The sequence below is a fragment of the Enhydra lutris genome, unplaced genomic scaffold (assembly GCF_002288905.1).
Source record: "Enhydra lutris kenyoni isolate GAN:26980312 unplaced genomic scaffold, ASM228890v2 scaffoldscaffold5, whole genome shotgun sequence".
NCBI lineage: Eukaryota > Metazoa > Chordata > Mammalia > Carnivora > Mustelidae > Enhydra > Enhydra lutris.
In genome coordinates this window covers 51,060,413-51,069,183 of record NW_019154089.1, presented here as the reverse complement: position 1 = coordinate 51,069,183, position 8,771 = coordinate 51,060,413, and positions in this window count along the sequence as shown.

The following is an 8,771-nucleotide window of genomic DNA, read 5'->3' as shown; positions in this document are numbered from 1 at the left end:
AGATATATAAGAGTTTAGGATGAACTGGGCTTCAGAAACCAAGCAGAAAATGGGTTGGGGGGGGTGTCCTTTTAATTTCAATTCAAAATAGGTTCAAGATTTTTATTGTGTTTCTATTGTCTGGGGAAAAAAATCAAATCCTACTCATTTGAACTGTCTCATGGCGCACAATTACTGCTAAGTGACTAAAACACAAAAATAAATCAACTTCTGATGCATCACAAAAATAAAAGCCAGTGTGTCAAGCTAGAACTATTGCCTAAACTATGTAAACAGGAAAACCTAATCTCTCTAAAATTTCCTACCTGAACACCTTTTTTTGTTGTTCAGCAAGCATGCTGGTAAATTACTGGGAAACATGAACATGCTTGCCTGCAATTGTTAAGTTATTGCTTAACATAACAACTCATCGCAGCATAACAGGGACAGAAATAGCTGTAGCCAACCAGAATGAGACCAGTTGTTTGTTATCTGCAAGAAAAAGAGGAGAGGGACCAAAGAGAGAGAAAGACTGTAAAAAACATATTTAAGCTCACTTTCAGGATGCCAGGATGGCTCAGTCGGTTAACTGGCCAACTATTGATTTCAGCTCAGGTCATGATCACAGGGTCATAGTATTCAGCCCTGCCTCCAGCCTTGTGTGGGGCTCTGTGCTCAGCGAAGGGCCTACTTGAGTTCTTCTCTCATCCTCTCCTTCTGCCCCTTGTTCCACTCTCTTTCTCAAATAAATTAATAAATCTTTTTTAAAAAATACTACAGTTTACTTTCATTAAGAATTGATTTTAATTAAACAAGAGCAGGAAATCACAGAGAGACACTGTAGAATCCTTTTAGATAGCTAAAGGGTTGGGAGATGGTGCAGGAATAAAAACATGGAGGATTTGAGATTTGCATGTATTTTAGTAATGTTCTCCATGTATGTGAAGGCTTTCCTGAAAACCCATGAGTAGCAATTCTTTTTTTTTTAAGACTTTATTTATTTATTTGAGAGAGAGAGAGATCACAAGTAAGCAGAGAGGCAGGCAGAGAGAGAGGGGGAAGCAGGATCCCAACTGAGCAGAGAGCCTGATGTGGGGCTCGACCCCAGGACCCCGAGACCATGGCCTGAGCTGAAGGCAGAGGCTTAACCCACTGAGACACCCAGGTGTCCATGAACAGTAATTCTTGATGTCTACAGACCTTAGCAGAAGAATATGAGCTTAGGGACTCCAAAGTGGTTCATCGGTTAAGTGCCCAACTCCTGGTTTCAGTTCAAGTCCTGATCTCATGGCTGGTGAGATCAAGTTCTACGTCAGTCTCCATGCTCACTGGAAGTCTGCATGGATATTCTCTTCCTCTGCCCCTTCTCAATCTCTCTCTCTCTCTCTCTCTCTAAAATAAATAAATAAATAAAATTTTAAAAAAGAAAATGAGCTTTAAACTACTATATGAATTAACTTAATTTTCAAACTTCCCTTATTCAGCAAACTTAGAGAGGTACAGATCACATCAAAGAGAAATTACAGGATGGTGGAATGAACCCAGCTGTGCAAGCCAGTCCTCTGAATCTGTTTTCAATTTTTAAAATGCACATAATAATGTTTTTGCAAAGATATGAGCCTTAAGGCATTTAGCAGGAACCCAGCAAATAACAGGTATTCAGCAAATGGTGACTATTACTACTGGCTGGGCCCTCAAGTCTGCTTTTTCTGTTGTCTTCTGCACCAAAAGTTAATTCTGCTACTTGGCTTCTGCTGTTCTGATCACATGCAAACCTGGACTCTTTCTATTAAATCCCCAGCGTCAGGTAATTTAAAATGAAAGCAGGCCAATTAATCTTTGGAGGTCAGTCACACAATACACTGAGCCTTTCCCCTTGCAGCATCCTGTTCTATTGCTGCATAGATGCAGCCCTTGAGTGTTACCTCCCCAGTTAACCTACTCTTAGGAGGTTAGGAGGAGGAGACAGATAGGGAAGAAGAAACAAAGCTACCCACTCCCTAGAATGATTTTAAAAACTCACCTTACTGATGGAAGGAGTTGTAAAATAAGCAGTCTTCACCACAGTTTTTATTTATTTTAATGCTTTATGACAGATAAACATTTCCTACATCAATCTTTCCTTCTTACTCACATGAGTTTTTATATGCTCCTCACTTGGCAAAAATAATAATAATGATGATAAATGTTTTTCGTGGTCAGTTTTCTTATACATAGATATAGGTTGTGGTTCTCCACCTCCCCCCTTTGTGTTCTCATTGATTTTGGCTCACTGTGGTATAGGGTATAGCACTTTTTTCCCTTTTTGGTCAAAAAGATGATATTTCATCACTGTGTTATACATTCCCAAGTGACCTGAAAAATGGGATCCAAAAGTATATTTTACAGTATTTAAAGTTATTGTTATTTTGAAATTTTTAATTTCATCACTTGGAAAATGAAATTTTAAAGTTTAGTCCAGATAATAATGGAAAAGGCTATTAGAAGTATATACTAAATATTAACCACCTACTCCAAAGACTTCATCAACACAAATCATCTCATTTCTTCAAATGTTAGTCATAAGGCATCACTTTCAGTCTTTCTCTGGTAACACTGAAAAAAAGAAACCACCCCTTTCCCTCAACTTTCTAGGTAGATGTTCTACAATTACAAGAAATGTTTGTTTATGAAGCAACTGAGGGAATGAATGATGCAAAGTAAGAATCCTTTATGAATACCAGCAAGTAATTAGGAATTGATACATTCATAATTGGGAGTGGGGGGAGGGCAGAAGGAATTCTGAGTATTGGGGGTGGGGGGAGGGCAGAAGGAATTCTGAGTACTTTTATCAAAAGAAAATTCTGAAAGTTCTGAATGGTGAGTGGGAAAAAACCCAGGTAGGAAAGAAAAACACAGCTCATAGTAAGAAAGCTACCAGTGAAAATCAGTCCCCTGAAGGGCCGCATTGCAATGAGAGAAGGGCAAGTCTGAAGAGGCTTGAAATTAGCATTATCTCCAGAAAGACCCAAGTGAGTAAATGCATATTTATGGGGCTCACTGCCCTTCGTCATTGTTGTCATCATCATCACCGCTACCATCATCACTAATACATGCTGAACATCTTGTTTTATCTCATTTGATTATGACAACAACCTTATTTAATAGGAAACCCAAACTTTGAGATGTTGAATAACCTCTCCAGGGGTCACACTGTTATTTTAAGAATGCAGGTCTATATGATTCCAACCCCATTGTATTAACTGTTATACCAGTATTCCTCAAAGAATACAATTTAAAGATGATATACCTTGGAAGGAGCCAAACTCTGAACATATAACCACCCTTCATTCAGCCACACATTAATCTTGTCCAATCTCTCAGACCTAGAAAGAACATTTCATGTCCTATTAGTTGAATGTGCTTTCCACCACACTTGTAGCTACCACGAAATAAAACGCAGTTTCAAAGAAGGAGATTTCTGTGCCCTGTACATATCTGTGAGCTTATCACATAATGTAAAATAAGAGCTTTTCAATCAGTCTCATTGGAATTCCACTAACAACATACAATTCTTTAAATCACATCATCTGAACTATGATTCATCTTTTCTTGTATTTGTGCTATCATTCTAGCTAATCATACTATAATACTAAAATATGACTCTTTTGTTAGTAATACTTTCCCTAATCAGATATGAGGCTGTAAGGGATAGACTCACAAAGTATTAACCTCCCCTCTTCTCTTCTCTCCATGATTTTCTTAAAAGTATATACTTTGATAAATTAGATATTTGAAGGGGCGCCTGGGTGGCTTAGTGGGTTAAAGCCTCTGCCTTCGGCTTGGGTCATGATCCTGGGGTCCTGGGATGGGGCCCCATGTCTGTCGGGCTCTCTGCTCAGCGGGGAGCCTGCTTCCTCCTCTCTCTCTGCCTGCCTCTCTGCCTACTTGTGATCTCTGTCTGTCAAATACAAAAATAAAACCTTAAAAAAAAATTAGATATTTGAAGAGATCAACAAAATTTATAAAAACCTTTAACTAGACTAAGAAATTCAGGAATTCAAGAATTCAGGAATTCAGACTAAGAATTCAGGAATGAAAAAGGAGACATCACTATATATCCTACAATAATAAAAATGATTATAAGGGAATACTATAAACAATGGTATGACAACAAATTATATAATTGAGGTGATAAATTCTGAGGAAGACACAAACTATCAAAATTGACTCAAGAAGAAATAGAAAATCTGAATAACCCTAAATAAATAAAGAGATTGAATTAGTAATTTTAAAACTTCCCACAAAGAAAAGGCCTATGTGACTTCACTGATAAATCCTATCAAATATTTAGAGAAGATCTAATGCTAATCATTCACAGATTCTTTCAAAATATAAAAAAGCTTGTGAGAAATCCTAATTTATTCTAAGATGCCAGTATTACCCTATATCAAAACAAAAAAGACATCACAAGATCAATGTCCTGTATGAATGTAGATGTAAAAATCCTCAACTAGCCAAATTGAATCTAGTAACATAACAAAGTCATGACCAAGGAATATAAGATCCATTTAACATCTGGAAATTAATACAAGTCATTAATCCTATTGGTAAAACAAAAGAAAAAGCCACATAATCACCTCAATAGATGCAAAAAGCATTTGACAAAATACAACACCTTTTCATGATTAAAATACTCAACAAAGTAGGGATAGGAAGGAAATTCCTCAATCTGATAAGAGGCAACTAAAAAAACCCATAGCTGATACCAGGTTCAATGATGAGTGGCTAAATGCTTTCCCCCTACAATCAGAAACAAAACAAGAGTGTCCACTCACACCAGTTCTGCTCAGCATTGTACTGGAAACTCTAACCAGGGGATGTAGTCAAGTAAAAGAATTAAACACATTCCAAATCAGAAAGAAAGAAAAGGAAAACTACCCCTCTTCAAAAATGACATGATTTGTGTACAGAAATTGCTAATCAATCCACAAGGGGAAAAAAAAAAACTATTAGAATAAGTGAGTTGAGAAAGATTACAGGATATAAGATTCATATTCTAAAAACAATTGCATTATTATACCAGAGCAAATAATATGAAAAGGAAATTAAGAAGACAAGACCATTTACAGGAGCATCAAAGGGATTAAAATACCTAGGAATAAATGAAAAAAAAAAAAGAATATGAGACATGAAAACTAAAATCCACAAAACATTTTGAAGAAATTAGTGAAAACCTTAGAAATGGAAAAATACCCTATTTTAATGAATTGGAAGACTTAATATTGTTTATATATCAATACTCCCAAAACTAATTTTTAGATTTCATGTAACCCTATCAAATTTCAGCTGCCTTATATGCAGAAATTGACAACCTAATCCTAAAATTCGCAGAAATGCAAGACTCCCCAAATAGCCAAAACGTTCTTGAGGAAAAGGACAAAGTTAGAGGACTTCATACTTCCTGACAACAAAACTTAACCTGGGTGGCTCAGTTGGTTAAGCATCTGACTCTTGATTTCAGCTCAGGTCATGATCTCAGGGTCTTGGGATTGAACCCTGCATCAGGCTCAGTGCCCAGGAGGGACTCTCTCTCTCTCTCTCTCTCTCTCTTAAATAAATAAGTAAATCTTTTTAAAAAGAACTGATCTATAAAGCTATAGTAATAAAGGCAGTGTAGTACTTACTACCATGTACTGGAATACCATTTCTATTCTACTCTCCAGTGACCTAGAGGTTTACGGAAACCTGTGGGATGGCCACTTCCAAGCATGCTGTTGAGAAGTGAAGCACAGGTCCCTTCTATTCTTGCATCCCCCAAACCTATCTTGGGACCTTCTCCCTTACCGTGGATTTATATGCTAGTGCAGAGAGGTGTCAGGATGCTGGACTCCACATCATGAGTGCTCACCAGAAGACAATTCTCTCTTTTCTACTCTCTTGATTTCCCTCCCCTTCCCCATTTAGAAGCTCTTTATCTAGTTATGAGAGAAAGAGAGAGACATGGGTAGGAGTGGTTGTATGTATTGGACAGGCTTCAGATGAGATAGGGAAAGAAGAACATATCTTGCCTGAAAAACAATTGTTCTAAATTTCCCCTACCTTTTAGAAAGTGGCTTTGAAATTGAAAGCCAGAAATTTGAAGTCTGTTTTCTAGTATCATAATTTTCACTTGTGGAAAGAGACCTCCTGGGGAGGGTTTTTGGATAAAAGCTAATGACTGGGGAGACAGATGGTTTAACACTGTCATCTGCCACATTTTTTACCCTCTTGATGAAAGCAGATGGTAGAAAAAGCTTGCCTGCACTAAATACCTATATGACAGGCACTGAAGCATGTACTTCAACCATAGAGTGACCCTCAGAATTAAATATTATTCCCCCATTTTGCTGATGACAGACACTTGCTGAAGTTGAATTGCAACCCCAGTATGATTTCAAGTCCATGCCCTATTCACTAGAATCTAGAGATTTTTACTTTTTAAGTGGTAGATCTCATTTATTTTCCAAACAAAATCCTACACATAAAACTATATTATTAAGCAGGAGGAAGGTTACTATTCTCTTGGTTCAGAGTGTTTTCTCATTGGTTCATTCAGCCCCTCCCTCAAGTATAGTCTGTCTATGGTGGGACTAAGAAAAGAGAGGGATTTTCTTTTCCCTATTTCTAGCCCCATCTGAATGGCCATTCTCCTCCAGCACTTAGCAATTATATGAGACTTTGTTGGGGGGAAAGCCAGATCATATTAGAGCATTGTCTTCATTGGGAAGTTGGAGGGGAAACTGATCACTGTGGTGAAATGAAGTCCTCACAATTTCTTGTGGGAAGGATGGCTGGCAGAGCTCTGTATTATGGCATTGTGTACAGTCCCCAAGAGTGGAAAGAAGTGGCTCTGACTCACCTTGCAAGAAGATCCCAGGTGCTGGCATGTGGTTTGCAGCTATGGACCCCATTCCTTCCCACCTGAACTCTCCCAGGTGCTCCCTCTCAGCCTGGGAACATGCCCTCTTTTCCCACCCCATCTCTCCATTCTCCTTTCCCTCAGTGTGGATACTCATCTAGTCTGGGGGATGGAAAGAATGGTATTTGAGAGGGCAGGGGAGTTGAGAATCCTCTCCTTTGTGACTCTATTTATGCCACTCTTCTCCTTTACTACCTCCAAGTCTCAGACTTCTGAATTCAAAAGCCAGGAAGAGACTCTCTACTTAAATGTTTTCAATGGGCAACTTTCCTCCGAGTGAAGAGTTCAGAATATCTGTCTCTTATATGAGGAGTGGGGGACGGGAAGAGCCAAAGCAGGAAGGAAAACGCATGGGTAGGAGCAGGGAGGAGGCAGTGGTTAATATTTCCCAAACATCACCATGCTGGAGATAGACCCACAACATGCTGCCTCAGCTTCCCCCTCTTTTCTTCCTGCATCCTCTGGTGGCCCATAAGGCCTTTATGAGAGACACTGTGAAAATATGGGTACAAAACACTGCCCAGAATGACCTAAGATTTTACTTAAAATAGGATTTTGCCTTTCTGAAAGACATTGTAAAGTAACCAGTGCAGGCAAAATTCAGCTTCTCATAATAAACTGGAAAAAAGTTGAATCTTTTCAGTGACAACACAAATATGAGATGTACACGGTACACAGTCTATAGTTCCCTGCCTGTCCCTGCCACCTTTATCATTCTGCATTTACCCAAAATAAATCCCCTCCTTTTTGCTTCTAGTAATGGAAAAGAGTTTAGTTAAGAAACCACACGACTTGGTCTGAAGTTAGGGAATAAAGTATGCTGTTTTTAGAGAGGAAAAGAGTTGCTTTAGAAAGGGTGCATGCAGAGCCTAGACAGAAGAAAATGGTGAGGAGCCTCCCTAGCAAGGTCAACGACCTTCCAGGGAATGGGGGTAGAATAAGAAAGGACAGCCTTACCTGCTCCAGAGTAGGGAGGTAGAGGCCAGCACAAATATTCAATGTCATACTATCAGACATACCTCACCTCACCTGCCAAGATTGACATGAGAGAAATAGCCAGGAAACTCAAATCAAGAGTCTCAGACACAGCTGCCTCAGTCTCTAATTGTCCACGGTTCCCCTGAGAACAGCTCACCTACTTTGTCATGGTGTCCACCTCCCCAGGTCAATGTATTGGATTTTAAAGTTTTGTGTCACTGTCCCTTCTAAGGTTCTAATAAGAGAAAAACCTTTGATCCCCATACATGGCTTAGAGTTTCAAGAGATGCATGGAGTACCCAAATTTGGAGCCCTAGCTTTAGAGTTTTAATTTTCCTTAAAGCTCCTTGGGATCAGAGACCTGAGATCAGAAAAAATGGCCCTGGTTTAAATATTAAGTCTTACTTCCCCATTGGGCAACTGCAAGTTCTGTCCTGCTGGATCTAGGTCCATTCACCTGATAAGTCATTTTGCATTATTTAATCCCAAGATCAAATGCCTCCTCTCTGGTCCTGCAGGTGGAATTGGCTACCACTGCCTGTGTTCTTCATGATGTGTACTTTGGCATAACTACTGAGTCTACAACCCTTGTAGAGGCTCCTTGTTGGCCCCAACATTCATTCTCCCCTTCTTCCTTTTACTAATAGATTCTCCAGTTTTAGTTTGAAACATAGTTACTGCTTTTCAGTCTACATTTTCCTTTCTCCCTTGCTGCTAAAAGTGGCTGTGGTGACTACTTCTAGCCAATAAGACAAGAATAGAAGTGATAGACACCATTTTCATCATGCTCTTAAAAAGGAAACTGACTCCTCTTCACTTTCTTGTTGTATCTGCTTCTCAAAGTCTGGAATAAGATCATGGTACAGGTCAGCTG